This window comes from Arvicanthis niloticus, chromosome 13, assembly GCF_011762505.2.
Source record: "Arvicanthis niloticus isolate mArvNil1 chromosome 13, mArvNil1.pat.X, whole genome shotgun sequence".
Lineage (NCBI taxonomy): Eukaryota > Metazoa > Chordata > Mammalia > Rodentia > Muridae > Arvicanthis > Arvicanthis niloticus.
The window spans coordinates 27,173,480-27,191,209 of NC_047670.1; positions in this window are offsets into that span (position 1 = coordinate 27,173,480).

Below are 17,730 nucleotides of genomic sequence, written 5' to 3' on the forward strand. Positions count from 1 at the left end.
CCCGGGTCCTAATCAGAAAGTCTTTTTCTACACTTATGTGTTCAACCATATTCTCTACATTTCCTCTATCAGATTTAGGATATTAAAACTTAGGTTGTCATTTCTAATGAATATGAAATTGAGCTTTGTGAAGGGTGAGAGATAAAGATCAAGTTTCACTCTTTTACAGGTAGTTATCCAGTTTTCTCAGAACCATTTGCTGAAAATGTTGCTTTTTTTCTCCAATGCATATTGTTGAATTTTTTGTAGAAAATTCGGTGGGTATGTAGGATGATCATAAATTCTATTGCATTAATCAATTAGTTATATGTTATGTATTCTAGGGTTTTTCTTATTTCTTAATTTTATTTAACTTCTTCTATGCAAAATATCTATTTCTGGTGTCTGAAGACTATGAATATGTCATGGTTTTTGTTGTTGTTGTTGTTTGTGATGATGGTGGTGGTTTTGTTTTTTTCCAATTCAATTCTGCTTTGTTGCCTTGAGGCAGATTCTTCATTGGTCCACTTAATACTTGGTCCACTTTGATGGTAATACTCACCATTTAACTCAATCCAAACTACTCTTCCTAACGTTACAAGACCATGGCCACTCCCTCCAGAAACTTGTTTAGCTCAACATCTCAATTAAAAACATAGTTAGCATTCTTTTTTTTTATTTCACACTTATAAACAAGATAGAGCTAATTTTCTATCCCATTCTTAACAAAATTAATGCAGAACAAATGTAGCTGATGTGTTACTTACCTAGCCTAAAAAGGACAAAATAAAACCATTTGAAATATTCAAGAAAGAAAATGTTAGGAACACCTGTTTACATTTTTTTTTCATTTTCTTTGGGTAAATACATGTAATTTATCTTTAAAATATTGAAATCATATTAAATTAAGTTCTATTTGTTTTACAGGAATGCTTTTAATGTACCTTATCAAGATTTTTTGAAAAAATAGATGAAGCATTATTGGATATGAGGGAAAGAGAATGAGGTAACTGTTGTTGGTTAGGAAGGATGATAAAGAGCTGGTCTTCTCGTCCTCATTTAATTCTCCTTTGCTGCAAAGTTTTACTGCAAATTTAAAAGTAAAGTTTCTCAGTATAAGTAGACTCTAAAACTTCTAAAACTAGACTCCATATTTCTATGCAGTCTATACTTTTAAGATTGTTGAAGTTTGTTTTTTGACTACTGGAGTTTATTGTCATGCTTGTTGTTCCTTGACTATTTGCATCAATTCTATCGCTAATTCCTCAACCTAGAACTGACCTTAATACTTGCATGTAATTAAAATGGTATAAAAGCAAAAAGGAGGAAGGGACATGGGATAGGGAGGTTCTAGAAATGGGAAATTGGGAAAGGAAGTGATATCTGAAATGTTTAAAAAAATCCTATAAAAAAAGATAAAAATAATAAAAAAATTCCAACTAATATCTTAAGTTGTTGCTGGTCTGTCATCTTGGCATTGGGCTGGGGAGTACTTTTTCTTTTGCAGTAGGTTAGATACTTAAGCCTGCTATTTCACTGGGCCACAGAATATTTGCAAGCAATATCTATATGTCAGATTCAAGAAAATTCTCTTATTTTAATGCTTCCCCTTGGTTCAAATTAACCAGTTCTGAACTTCCCTTTCTGTCTTATTATTTTTATATTAAAAAGCCTGAGATTGTAATGTAAGTACATTACTTTCCACCTTTCCTTCCTACATATATTACTTATATAAAATATAATATAATGCATTAAACACTGTGTGTGTGTGTGTGTGTGTGTGTGTGTGTGTGTATCTGAATGGTGTGCTCTTTTCAAGGTTAAAAGTGTTGAGGCCTCCTTAGCTTTCCATTTTCCTTTTTACCCTCTCTGTTTTTATCTTTTACATTCCAATAATTCTAGGAATGTTGGTGAGACTTAAAGGTATAGCTTCTAACATTCCACAGAGGCCCAGTCTTACAGAAAAATTTCTCTTCCTCTGACTTATACAATTCTTAGATACCTCTTTTGCAATGATCCCTGAGCTTTAGGTGCAGGATCTGTGACGAAAAACATACATATACACCTACAATATATATATATATATATATATATATATATATATATCCCTTGATTATAGAGTTCAAATTCTACATTTTGATTTGTTTTGATTCTTTGTAGGGTCTCCTTCAATTGAAAAGAGGTTTTTTGTTTTTTTTTTTTTTTTTTTTTTTTTTTTTTGTGAAGTCTGAGAACTTCGCTTACATGTGGGTGTAAAGATAGATAATTAGGATGAGTTTATATTGGTAAACTTTAGAGTGCAGGCTCTTGTAAGGCATGCCCCTACTAATTACAACTTTCTTTCTATTGTAAAAAAAATTATATGAGAAAGGATGGGAAGAAGTCCAGAGATCTCAAATAACAAATGGGGTTAACAAAATGTCACATATCTGGAAAAAAAGTAGAAGCTTGGGAGTTTTTTGGGGTTTTGTTGTTGTTTTGTTGTTTTAAATTAAGGTATTCTTCTCTCACATACTATATCCTGACTCCAGTTTGCCTCCTATCTTCCCTACCCAACATTCCCTCCCCCATCTATTTCCCCTTTTATTATTTTCAGAAAAGGGTAGGCTTCCCAGGATTATCAACCAAATATGGCATATCAAATTGACATAAGACTAGGCACCTCTTCTCATATTAAACCTGGACTAAACAAATCAGTAGGATGAAAAGAATCCCATATGCAGGTAAAAGAGTCAGGGACAGCCTCCATTTCCACTGTTAAGTAGTTCTAAGAGAAGACAAAGCTATAGAAATACAACATATAACTAGAGGACAGGAGTCAAACATGGGAAAGCTCCCTGACTTTCAGTTCAGTCTCTGTAAGCCCCTAAGAGCCCTGGTTAGTTAATTCTATGGGTTTTAATGTGAAGTCCTTGACCACTCTGGCTCCCCCCACCTCTTCTGCAAGATTCATTAAACTCTACCTAATTTTTGCATCTCTTTTCACCAGACAAAGCCTCTTTAATGACTATTACACTACAATCCTCTCTATGAGAATAGCATAGTATCATTAAGCTTCATTTCTGTGACCCTTTCTTTATTTGTTTTTTACTGTCATGTTTGATTCTGTCCTAGGTCTCTGGACTAAGCAGCCTACTTCCTTGAGTGAAGATACAATCATTGCTTTTAGATACCTATGTATAGAATGCCTGTCTCAGGAGCAAGGTTGAACCCTTGCTTAAAAGTGACTGCTGGTTATATTAGATGAAATAATCCATTCAAGACTCTCCCTGTGTTCTACTGGGTCCATATAACTTCTGTCATTTGATTCTGTCAGGGTTTAGGTCTGTGTGTTCTACAATGGTGTAGTTTTACAATGCAGTATTATTGACATTTCTCTTACAATCATGATACTGAGTTCTCTTTATTGTGCTTCTTGACAACTCAATTATTTTCCAGGCTTTGAGCCAGTTGCCTTTCACACCACTTAGTTACAGGATTGTCTGGACATTCTGGATAAATGATTTGGACAGATATATTAAGATTTCTCTCTGTATATGTCTTGCCTTTTCTTTATCTTTATTCCATCTTTGGATGAACTTAACTTTCTAATATAATGAAGATATCACATTTTTATTTTTTATATATTTATTTATTATATTTTCTGTGTTCTCTAAAAGGGAAATACTTCATGAGGTTATTATTAAAAAGAAAACTAGAGAGCACTGGTTCCTTCTGGTCTGGGCCCAGGAACTGAGTAGATCCAAGATGGCAGCTCTCCCCTCAGTCTCTAAGAACCCAGAGGAAACAGGGCTCCAAGAGCTCTAACCTGGGCAGCATCCTGTCTGCACTTGAGCACTGTGCAGATTTTAGGCCCCAGAGCTTACCCCAGTAGTTACACTCACCCCACAAAGTTCTGATACAACCAAGATAATAGGAAAGACAGGCTCCAGTCAGAGACAGGACAGGTAGCACTAAGGAGATCCAGATGGCAAAAGGCAAGCGCAAGAACATAAGCATCCATAACCCAGGGTACTTGGCATCATTAGAACCTAGTTCTCCCACACTAGAAAGTCCTGAATTCCCCCATATCACCAGGAAAGCAAGATTCAGATTTAAAATCACTTCTAATGATGATGATAGAGGACTTTAAGAAGGACATAAATAACACTCTCAAAGAATTTGAGGAGAACACAGGTAAACAGGTAGAAGCCCTTAAAGAGTAAACACAAAAATCTCTTAAAGAATTACAACAAAACACAACCAAACAGGTGAAGAAATTGAACAAACCCATCCAGGACATAAAAATGGAAGTAGAAACAATCAAGAAATCACAAAGGGAGACTATGCTGGAAATAGAAAACCTAGGAAAGAAATCAGGAGTCATAGACACAAGCATCACCAACAGAATACAAAACATAGAAGAGAGAATATCAGGTGCAGAAGATATCATAGAAAATATCAACACAACTGTCAAAGAAAATGCAAAATTCAAAAATTTATTAACACAAAATATCCAGGAAATTCAAGACACAATGAGGAGACCAAACCTAAGGATAATAGGTATAGATAAGAGTGAAGATGCCCAACTTAAGGGCCAATAAATATATTCGACAAAATTATAGAAGAAACCTTCCCTAATCTAAAGAAAGAGATGCCCATAAACATACAAGAAGCCTATAGAATGCTAAATAGACTAGACCAGAAAAGAAATACCTCCCATCACATAATAATCAAAACACCAAGTGCACAAAACAAAGAAAGAATGGTAAATTCAGTAAGGGAGAAACGCCAAGAAACATATAAAGGCAGACCTATCAGAATTACACCAGACTTCTCACCAGATACTATAAAAGCTAGAATATGCTGGACAGATGTTATACAATCCCTAAGAGAACACAAATGCCAGCCCAGGCTACTATACCCAGCAAAACTCTCAATTACCATAGATGGAGAAATCAAGATATTCCATGACAAAACCAAATTTACACAATATCTTTCCACAAACCCAGCATTACAAAGCATAATCGCAGGAAAGCTCCAATACAAGGAGGGAAATTATACCTTAGAAAGTGCAAGAAAGTAACCCTCTTCCAACAAATCCAAAAGAAAATAGCCACACAATGATAACTTCACTTCTAATAACAAAAATAACAGGAGAAAACAATCACTGTTCCCTAATATCTCTTAATATCAATGGACTCAGTTCCCCCAATAAAAAGACATAGGCTAATGGAGTGGATACATAAATGGGACTCAGCATTTTGCTGCATACAAGAAACCCACCTCAGTGCAAAGACAGACTCTACCTTACAGTAAAAGGCTAGAAAACAATTTTTCAAGCAAGTGGTCCTAAGAAGCAAGCTGGAGTAGCCATTCTAAAATCTCCAGCCCGAGAACACAAAGGGGGGGGGGAACTCATGGCTCCACCTGTATAGGTAGTTGAGGGTGGCCTTGCCAGGCATCAGTGGAAGTGGACAGCTTTGGTACCTGAAAGTTTGGATTCCCTGGTGTTGGGGAATTGCAAGAGCAGGGAGCCAGGAATGAGAGGATGGTGGGAGCACACCCTCATAGTAATTGGAGTGGGGGGATGGGGTAAGGGGTTAGGCATCAGTGGAAGTGGAAGGCTCAGGTGCCCAAAAGTTTGGATTCCCTGATGTTGGAAAATATGAGAGCAGGAAGGTAAAAATGGGAGGATGGTGGGAGCACACCCTCATAGAAACTCCCAGAATTATATGGATTAGACATGACAGAGGGAGGCCGCCATTAGAGTAGATTCCAGAATTCAAACAAATAATTATCTTGATACTAAAATTTGTTTTGAGAATTTTTATATTGCAGAATACATAACCTTGGTGTATCTACTCAGCAGGCAAGCTGAGCAGACCTGCTCAAACCTCTGATGTTTGGAATTCCATCTGGATGCAGTGAAGACACAGTACCTGAGGCTTATCAATTTACTCTTCCCCCAATCCCTCTTCTAATATATCAACACCCATAATCAGCTTGAAGAAGGTAATGAAGAGTTGGCACCCCTATTCCCTGGGCTTGGGGACTGAGGTGGTTAGTATTGGGCTGTCTTTCTAGGGAAAAGTAGTGGTTTTGGTGGAACAGGGAGGATTAGCTAAGATTTATTGCATAGCCATAACCTACTGGCAAAAATATGTATAATTGGTATTAAGATGAAGTTATAATTTCTTAAATGGTACAAAATTTACTTTGATTTCAAATTTAAGGTTTTCATTAGTACGAGCTTCTTATTAACATTAAAGTGAGATGAATATTGTTACTAACATAGGCATTGCGCTTGTATAACACATTTAGGAATACAAGGCTTAGACCCAGTCCTTCTTTAACTTTTTTAACTTATTTGAGATGGTTAGCCTGTGAGTTAAGGGCCTATAGCAAATTCATGGCTTTGAGTTTATTGTTAGGGTGTTTTCTATATTTTCTTTAGAAATAGCTGAGAAGAATTAACAGATAACAGTTCATATTGCCTTACATAAATAGTTGGTTTTCAAAACCTTAGAAATCCACAGAATTGACAATACAAACATTTCTGTATTAATGTTCATTTTGATTAGAGACCTGTCTGCTCCTGACAGCTTCCTGTCTTGGATTCTAAGAAGAAATTGAGCATCTTTGGAGTTATTCCTATTGTGGTGAGTCAGCCACTAGACAAGAATTGTCTCTTTCCATCTACAGACAAATCACTGTCCAGAAAAGGACACAATTGCAGAATAGTCAACTGATTATATATGCCAAGACAGAGTAATCAGCCCTTAATAATTCTGCATCACTAGGTCTGTCAGATGATCCTGGGCCAGAAGGCTGAAGATCAGATGCTCCAACGTTCTGTAGTATAGTGACTGTCCAGGTGTTCAGTGGTCTCTATAAATTGGCTATGTTTTAGAAGCTATGCTTTGTGTTTCTCATAATTTCAGTTAACTCAGTCATTTTGGATTTCTGATGGGGTTGAAAACTTATAGTCTCATAACCAATCCTGGTTATTTACTTTGAGAGAAAAGATTTGAGAGGATGGTTTTCAGCTGTCATTCATTCTAAAGCCAAGAAAAAAAAGCCAGGCTCAGAACTACGTCTTTTATTTAGGAGAGATGTCAAAGGTTCTGCTTAGTCAACAAAATGATGAACTGGGTATTAGGTTTATCTTGCACCTTACTGATATAAATTGGTATAGTTATGCTCTAACTGTATTTTGAGAGAAAATTTTATTTTAACAGGAAGGGTGATATGTAGGAGGAGCTAAGGTGGGAGGAGTAAGGAGAGGAGGAGGAAAAGGAAAGGAGGAGCTAGGTGATGAGAGAGAAAGAGAGGGGGGCCAGACATGGAGACAGATGTTCACATGTCTCTGCCAGTCAAAGATAGTTGATATATCTAGGTTGGGTATTAGGTTACACTTCTGATTGATATTGAGCATTACCAAATCTATAAAGCCATTGGTTAACATTAAAAAAATTTTATAAAAGCAAAAAGGATAAGGGGTATGGGATAGGGGTTTTCTAGGGAGGGGAAATGGGGAAAGGGGATAGCATCTGAAATGTAAATAAAATATCCAATAAAAATTTAAAAAAAAGAAAACTATATACTTGACTTTCAGTTTTAATTACTATTTTATTCTATGATCTATTCAAAATTATTTTGAAGATTATAGGATGTAAACTAAAAAAAATAACATTTTCCTTCTCTGGATCTTCCATTCAATCATCAAATCTATAGAAGAGTAATAATTTTAATACTGAAATTCTATAACTCATTAGTGAAAAGATATGTGAGACTATATGTACACATATGTGATGTCATTTCATCTTGACTGTTATAAAATGTTGGAATCATATGGATATATCTTCAAATAAATCTATATGAGGCAGGCATATTTTTCTTTTTGGACCATTTCTTGCCATTTGTGAAGAAACTAGTCATTTAAAAAATTCTTGCTGAAAAAAAATTCTCACTGAGTAGAACTGTATTGCATTCATATCATTAACAATGTGGGAAAAGTTATGCTAATAATTTTGACTCTCGCAAACTATAGATGTGGTATATGCTGCCATTTATTTGGGTATTTAAAGTATCTTATTTCATATTTATGGTTCCTAAAGCAGTGCTGTATACCTTTTTGCTGTATGAGCTCATTCTTTACAGTCATTCTGTGTGAGCTTCTTGATTCAACCTGCACTCATGCTATCTTACATATGCTGTCCCATCCCTGGTGACTCCATATCAAACACAAACATTCCACTAAACTACAAGCTTTAAAAATGCCCAATAATGTCATTATCACATGGAGCATGCATATAAAGGTCTCCCAAGGATTTTATACACATATGAAACCAAGTGTCCCAGCAGGGTGAAAACAAATTTAAGTGATTCTTATACATGTTTTAAAATATGTTCTGGGTTGTAAATTTTAGAATATGCATAAAATATCTAATAAGTTTCATGAATTTTAATATCAAAGTTATGAATAAGCTATAAAACCACTATTTATATCCCTCAGTTCATTTTCTGCTGTTTTTAATAAAATGGCTCAACAGAAGCAACTTTAGGGGGTATTTTAGCTCCCAGTTCTGGGTTTCATCATGACAGGGAAGAAGAATATTAGGAGCATGAGGGAGTCTATTGCATTACGATGTCTGTAATTAGAAGAAAAAAATAAAGCAAGCATGCTTTTGCTTAATGTCATTTCTCCTTGTAATTCATTCCAAAGTCCAGTGGAGAAAAGTGTGCTTACTGCTCACAGTCAAGGCTACGGGTGTTTCCACAGTTTAGAAAACACTTCACACATTGGAGGCTCTCCTAAATGTTACTTAGTTTTTGTTATGTTAACTACCACTCCATTAGCTGCAAGATAGACACAAGATACTTACATTTATTAGCAAATAAGAGCCTTATAGGTCCTATTCTATAGGAGCTGTTACTACTTTACACAGAGGTAGATGACTAATAGTTGGATTTTGTTTTGAAGTCAAGCACAACTGCTGTGGCTCTGTAACTTTGAGCAAACTGGATATGATTCAGGAAGATATGTGCACAACTCTAACACTCACGACTAATAAGAAAACTACACATTCATAAGCCTCTGGACTACAATATACCAATCGAATATCTAATACCAAATGGTCAGCCCTAAAACTATGCATACAAATAACATTATGCATGCTAATTAGCAGGGTCTCTGTCCACATAATACATATAATACAACAGTTTAAAACTGCTGTGAATTTGAGAAAGACAAAAGGGAAGGATTCATTGGGGGAAGAAGGAAAGAAAATGGAGAAAATAATGCAGTTCATTACAATCCCGAAGTCTTTCTTAAAATGTTAAAAGAAAAAAATGTGACAGAATAAGCAAGCGTGTGTACTTAGCATAATAGTTAATAGTACTGGATACTTTTTTATATTTTAAATAGTTCAAGAAGGACATAAGATAAAATCTTTACTTTGTTTATATCCGTATCATTATATTTTAATGCTTAATGACTTTTGAGTATTTATTTTAACTAATATGTAAATTATTCTTGACAATTACTACAAGATTGCCACCTAGTGTCAAGCATTGGAGATTGCAGATACATGAACCCTATAAACCTATAAAAAATTATTTTAGAAAGAAAAGCCTTAGTTTTCCCTATATGAGGATTTAATTTTATATAAAATTTAAAAGAAATATGAAAAGATGTGTTTAAAGTACATTCACAAGGTAAAAGTTTCTAACTTAATGTACTATTTTGTCCCCAAGTGAAACATACTATATGAATGCTAAAAAGAAAGATTTCCTAGACCTCTGCCCGGTCTGCTCTTGTGTGGACCCTGGATTCCACCCAAGACATCCTGGAGGCTCAACGGATCCCACAGCCATAGGTAGGAAGACCCACACACTGCCCTAAGCCCATAGCTGGGTGCTGGGAATGCTCAGATTCCAGAGGATACCCAAACCCCCAGCCCCTGAAGAATAGCACTCCCCTTCCACCTCTCTCCCAGATCTGAGGCCTAGACCAGACCTCTGCATGGTCGGCTCTTGTGTGGACCCCAGATTCTGCCCGAGACATTCTGGAAGATCCACTCAACCCAGAGCTGCAGAGGAACAACTGAACTCAGAGCTTCAGACAACATATCTTGAGATATCCTAGAGGAGCCACTGCACTCAAATCAGTGGGAACCTTATCCTGAGACATCATAGAGGAGACACTGCACCCAGAACAGCAGACACCTAGCTGGTCTGCTAACTTGGAGGCACCATATCTTGAGGCATCCTAAAAGTACCACTGTATTCAGTGCAGCTGGGGAAGATCACAAAGACATCTGGACCCCGAGGAGATCAGACACAAGCAAGATAACTGGAATGGCAGGCTTCAGTCAGAGACATCAAGTACAGGCAGCACTAGAGTTAACCAGATGCCAAAAGGCAAGCGCAAGAACTTAAGCAACAGAATCCAAAGTTACATGGCAACATCAGAACCCAGTTCCCCCATCATAGCAAGCCCTGAACACCCCATCACACCAGAAAAGCAGGATTCAGAATTAAAGTCACTTCTCATAACAATGATAGAGGACTTTAAGAAAGACATAAATAACACTGTCAAAGAACTTAAGGAGAACACTGGTAGAGAGATAGAAACCATTAAAGAGGAAACACAAAAATCCCTTAAGGAATTGCAAGAAAACACAACCAAACAGGAGAAGGAATTAAACAAAACCTTCCAAGATCTAAAATGGAAGTAGAAACAATAAAGAAATCACAAAGGGAGACTACCCTGGAGATAAAAAACCTAAAAAAAAAAAAAAAAAAAAAAAAGATCAGGAGTCATAGATACAGTATCACCAACAGAATACAAGAGATAGAAGAGAGAACCTCATGTGCGGAAGATACCATGGAAAACATTGACACAACTGTCAAAGGAAATGCAAAATACAAAAAGCTACTAACCCAAAATATACAAGAAATCCAAGACACAACGAGAAGGCCAAAACTAAGGATAATAGGTATATTATTATGCAAAGTACACATGCTTGCTTATTCTGTCACATTTTTTCTTTTAATATTTTTAATAATCCGTTGTACCCTATCAGACCACCATGGACTAAGAGTCGTCTTTGACATGGACAAAAACAACGGAAAGCCCACATACACGTGGAAACTGAACAATGCTCTACTCAATGATAACTTGGTCAAGGAAGAAATAAAGAAAGAAATTTAAGATTTTTTAGAATTAAATGAAAATGAGGACACATCATATCAAAACTTATGGGACTCCATGAAAGCAGTAATAAGAGGAAAAATCATAGCTCTAAGTGCCCACAAAAAGAAAATGGAAAGAGCATACATTAACAACTTGACAGCACACCTGAAAGCATTACAACAAAAAGAAGCTAATATACCCAAGAGGAGTAGACGGCAGGAAATAATCAAACTCAGGGCTGAAATCAACCAAGTTGAAACAAAAAGAACTATACAAAATATCAACAAAATCAGGAGCTGATTCTTTGAGAAAATCAACAAGATAGACAGTCCCTTAGCCAGACTAACCAAAGGGCACAGAGACAGTACTCAAATTAATAAAATTAGAACTGAAAAGGGAGACATAACAACAGAAACTGAGGAAATTAAAAAAAGTCGTCAGAGGCCTATACTCAATAAAATTGTATAATCTGGATGAAATGGACAATTTTCTAGATAGATACCAGGTACCAAAGTTAAATGAGGAGAATATAAACCATCTAAACAGTCGCATAACTCCTAAAGAAATAGAAGCAGTCATTAAAAATCTCCCCACCAAAAAAATGACCCGGGCCAGATGGTTTTAGTGCAGAATTCTATCAGACTTTCCAGGAAGACATAATACCAATTCTCTTCAAACTATTCCACGGAATAGAAACAGAAGGAACTATACACAATTCGTTCTATGAAGCTACAATTATGCTCATACCTAAACCTCACAAAGACCCAACAAAGAAAGAGAATTACAGACCAAACTTTCTTATGAATATTGATGCAAAAATACTCAATAAAATTCTTGCAAACCGAATCCAACAACACATCAAAACAATTATCCATCAAGATAAAGTAGGCTTTATCCCAGGAATGCAGGGATGGTTCAATATTAGAAAATCCATCAATGTAATCCACTACATAAATAAACTCAAAGAGAAAAACCACATGGTCATCTCACTAGACTCTGAGAAAGCATTTGTCAAAATTCAACATCCCTTCATGTTAAAAGTCTTGGAATAATCAGGAATTCAAGGCCCATACCTAAACATAGTAAAAGCAATATACAGCAAGCCAGTAGCCATCATCAAACTGAATGGAGAGAAACTTGAAGCAATCCCACTAAGATCAGGGATTAGACAAGGCTGCCCACTCTTACCCTATCTATTCAATATAGTACTGGAAGTCCTAGCTAGAGCAGTTAAACAACAAAAAGAAGTCAAAGGGATACAAATAGGAAAGGAAGAAGTCAAAATTTCACTATTTACAGATGATATGATAGTATACTTACGTGACCCTAAAACTTCCACCAGAGAACTCCTAAACCTTATAATCAACTTTAGCTATGTGGCTGGATAGAAAATCAACTCAAACAAATCAGTAGCCTTCCTCTACTCAAAGGATAAACAGGCTGAGAAAGAAATTAGTGAAATGACACCCTTCACAATAGCCACAAATAATATAAAATATCTTGGTTTGAATCTAACCAAGCAAATGAAAGACCTGTATGACAAGAACTTCAAGTCTCTGAAGAAAGAAATTGAAGAAGATCTCAGAAGATGGAAAGATCTCCCATGCTCCTGGATTGGTAAGATTAACTTAATAAAAATGGCCATTTTGCCAAAAGCAATCTACAGATTCAATGCAATCCCCATCATAATTCCATATCAATTCTTCATAGAGATAGAAAGCACAATTTACAAATTCATTTGGAATAACAAAAAAACCTAGGATAGGGAGAACTATTCTCAACAATAAAGAATTTCTGGGGGAATCACCATCCCTGACCTCAAACTGTACTACATAGCAGTAGTGATAAAAACTGCATGGTATTGGTACAGAGACAGGCAGGAAGATGAACGAAATAGAATTGAAGACCCAGAAATGAACCTGCACACCTATGGTCACTTGATCTTTGACAAAGGAGCTAAAACCATCCAGTGGAAAAAGGTCAGCATTTTCAACAAGTGTTGCTGGCTCAACTGGAGGTCAGCATGTAGAAGAATGCAAATCAATCCATTCTATTCCCCTTGTACCAAGCTCAAGTCCAAGTGGATAAAGGACCTTCACATAAAGCCAGATACACTGAAACTAATAGAAGAGGATGTGGGGAAGACCCTCAAATACCTAGGCACAGGGGAAAAGTTCCTGAACAGAACACCAATGGCTTATACTCTAAGATCAAGAATCGACAAATGGGACCTCATAAAATTGCAAAGCTTCTGTAAGGCAAAAGACACTATCAACAAGCCAAAATGGCAACCAACAGATTGGGAAAACATCATTACCAATCCTAGATCTGATAGAGGACTAATATCGAATATATACAAAGAACTGAAGAAATTAGATGCCAAACAACAAAATAACCCCATTAAAAATTGGATAAAGAGCTAAACAAAAAATTCTCAACTGAGGAAACACGAGTGGCCAAGAAGCACCTTAAGAAATGCTCAACCTCACTGGAACAAATTGGCATAATTATGCCCTAATTGTATTTTGAAAAAAAGTTTTATTTTAACAGGAAGGGTGATATGTAGGATGAGCTAAGGTTGGAGGAGTACTGAGAGGAAGAGAAGGAGTAAGGAGAGGAGGAGAAGAAGGAGAGGAGAAGCTGGGTGATGAGAGAGAGAGAAAGAGAGAGAAAGAGGGTGGGACAGGGAGGCAGATGTTCGCATGTCTCCACCAGTCAAGGATGGTTGATATATCTAGGTTGGGTAGTGGGTTACACCTCTGATTGAGCATTAACAAACTTATAAAGCCTTTGATTAACATTTTAAAAAAGTGTATAAATGCAAAAAGGAAAAGGGGGCATGGGATAGGGTTTTAGAAAAACCCTGAGGAGAGGGGGAATGGGGAAAGGGGATGGCATCTGAAGTGTAAATAAAATATCCAATAAAAAAAAAGAAAGAAAAAGAAAGATTTTCTGAAACATAGATAATTGTAACATATTCAGTGCTATATATCAAAAGGGACCCTTATATAAAGGTCATCCAGGCTGTCAGAATGCATTTGTAAATGATGACATACTGTAGAGTAAAGGTATAAGCACATGGCCTGCATAACCAGATCTTGATAAATTCAATCTATGAGACCTTTATTGCAGGAATTTAAACTAGAAATTTTAGTTATTTAAAATCACTGTGAGCTTTATAGATTTCAAAATATTACTTGTCTTAGAATACTAACCTGAGGCTGGGTGATGGTGGCTCATGCCTTTAATCCCAGCACTTGGGAGGCAGAGGCAGGCAGATTTCTGAGTTCGAGGCCAGCCTGGTCTACAGAGTGAGTTCCAGGACAGCCAGGGATACCAGCCAGAGAAACCCTGTCTCGAAAAAACAAACAAACAAAAAAAAAGAATACTAACCACTCAATAATTGTCATAACTTTATTTGAAACCTTCATCAATGTTGCAATGATTGTATTCTGATATTTACTATGCATATATATACTTATATATGTGTGTGTATGTATGAATATATATACATATATGCATATATATACTATATATTATATAGATAATATTATGATAGTGCTGTATTGAATTGAGTAAGTGAAAAAATTATTTAAAGAAGACAGTTTAGAATTTTTCTAGTTTTTCTTTTTATTTATTCTTCTCTCATAGAATACATCAAAATCTTAGCCTTCGATCTTTCTTCTTCTCTCCCTACCTCTGTTCTCTTAATATCCAGTGTTTTTTCTATTTCCCTTTAGAAAAGAGCAGGCTTCCCAGTGAATGGAACTCACCATAAGAAGATGCAACAAGAGAGCCACAAAGCCTCATATTGAGGTTCGTCAGAGACATCCAGTAGGGAGAAAAGTGTCCCAGTAACAGTCAAAAGAGTCAGAGATATTCACAATCTCACTGTTGGGATTCCCTCAAACACCCCAAGCTAAAGGACCACAGCGTGTACATAGAGTGTCTAGTGGAGACCCATGCATGCTTCATGTTGCATGCCGCTTCAGCCTCTATGAGTCTTATGAGCCGTGCTTAGTTGATTCCCTAGACCATGTTTTCCTAGTGTTCTCAAGCCCTCTGGTTCTTACAATCCTTCTGCCCTCTCTTCCTCTGGGCTACTCAAATGTGGCTCAGTGTTTGTGAAGTTAGTCAACTCATAATAGTTCTAACCTGTGGAACCTATGGCCCAAGCTACAATAGAGTACCAATGGCTGACACTACCTGGATGGCCAAGAATAGGAAGCTAAAGGGTTCAGAGACTTAATGTAGAACCAAACATGACAGACCAAATGTCAATAAGATAGTTCATAACAATATTGTATTATATTCATAGATTGGTGTGTAACCCAAATATCATCAGAGAGTTTCAACTGGCAGTTGATGGGAACAGATGCAGAGACCCACAACCAAACATTAGGAAGGGTGGATTTTTACTTAGAGTATAGTAGTAAAGTCCTCTGTGGTATAGTGAGGAAAGCATAGTTAGAATAGTGAGGTATTCCTAGTTGTACTGTACTGGCAGTCAAGATCACACAGTGCTGAATGCTGTTGCTCAGTTGGGCTTTTCCTTTTTGTTCAGTAAAGGACCACAGCATATGGTACGTTACTCTTCACATTAACAATGAGTATTCTCATTCAGTTAAGTCTTCATGGGAACCCACTCAGATCTTTGCCTAAAGATGTGTTTTCTTTGCTATTCCACATGCAGTCAAAACACAATAACAATTAACTCTAACAGCTACTTTGTTGGATCCATTTAAACTACCAAAAGGAAAATTATATCATGCTATTTACTTAAGATTTATTTACTCAATAATCTTTTTTAAAAGATTAATTTATTTATGTATATGAGTACACTGTAGCTTTCTTCAGACACACCAGAAGAAGGCTTCTGGTTCCATTACAGATGGTCATGAGACACTAGATCAGTTGCTGGGAATTCAACTCAGGACCTCCTTAACCACTTAAGCCATCTCTCCAGCCTTACTAGATATTCTTAATTGACATATTTTCTTAACATAAATGCAATCTTTTCCAGGATAATAGCATGTCTACATAGCAGAAACATGCTTGTATAATGAAATTTTATATAGTTAGGTTAAAGGTTTCAGTGATTCCCATTCTGGGGTACATTGTAAGAAATGTAAAAATAAGATATTGTTTTAGTTCAAAGCTATTTTTAAAAAGAGTTTGAAGGTCGCACTACACAGGTAGATTTCAAATGCTACTGCCATTTGTTAAAAGCACTCACAGAAGACTTCAGTTGTGATGCAACATGGGAGCATGTTGTGAATGACTTTCTCAATGGAGGCTCTCATAGCAGCTGGACATCTGACTCTGAAGATACAGCAGCCATGTGTTCCTGAGCAGAGCTTTGCATTTTTTTTATTGGATATTTTATTTACATTTCAGATGCCATACCCTTTCCCCAATTCCCCTCCCTGGAAAACCCCTATCCCATGCCCTCTTTTCCTTTTTGCTTTTTACACAGATCAGATTGAAATTGTTTGGTATGATTCCTTCTAAATTGCATTATTATATAAACTATCTAAATAAACTATAAATGTGTGATTATAAATCAAATCTTATCGTCTCAGATGACTGTTTTTAAAATCAGCTTAAAGAAGACTGAACAGTAACCTGTCTGAATTTTCAGGAAAAAAAAAAGGAAGAAAGAAAGCACAAGAGCTTAATATTTTTCCAATGTTGAACTACAGGACAAGAAGCAGAGACTCCCATATTTAGTTCCATATAATCCAGAAGTCTAATTGAGAATAAACAATCAGTGAGCATTTAGAGAATGAATTGTTTATGCTTTTTTGAAGTCACTCACACTTTAGCCGTGCTATGAAAATGCACAGTTTTGTTGCCTTTGCTTTAGTTTTCTGTTTTTCTAGTATGCTTTTGTTTGCTTTTTTTTTTCTTTAGAAATTACTTTCCATTGCTTCTCGCCCTTTTGGCTAAGATCAATGTACTCTAATCCAATGTGCTCTACTAGAAAGTGGGAGAGTGATTTTCTGCTATGATGTTAAAGAGCTATTTGATTTGAAACAAATTAATACTTTTAAATGAAGTACACAATTTTGTATTGGATATATCCTGAACATTTATTAGCAATATACTAATAATTGGTTAATTATATTTTTAAATATTCAAACATACCATCCTTTCTTTGACTCACCCACACAAAGTAACAATTAACTTCCATGGTGAATTTTCCACTATTGTTGATGGATGCAAATAATTTTACCTGTATAGCTTGAGACTTTCGAGTTAGCATGATGTGTAGAGGTCATGTAGAAATCTCATAGAGCCTTCAGACCCCATGTTTTTGTCTGTTTGCACAAGACGGGCACTGCAGGCTACAGAAAGAGAAACCAGAACACCACTCAGGTGGAAAATCTTGACCTGAAATCTGTCCTGTGTGCAAGATGTACTGGAACAGTGGCAGTGCAGAACTTGTAGGCTTTTGCCAACCAATATTTGGTTTAACTTGAGACCAATTCCAGGAGAGGGAACCCATGCACTCACAGTGCCTCGATGGTCACAAACCAGATATTAGATAGCCAAGTGACCCAAGGTTGAAA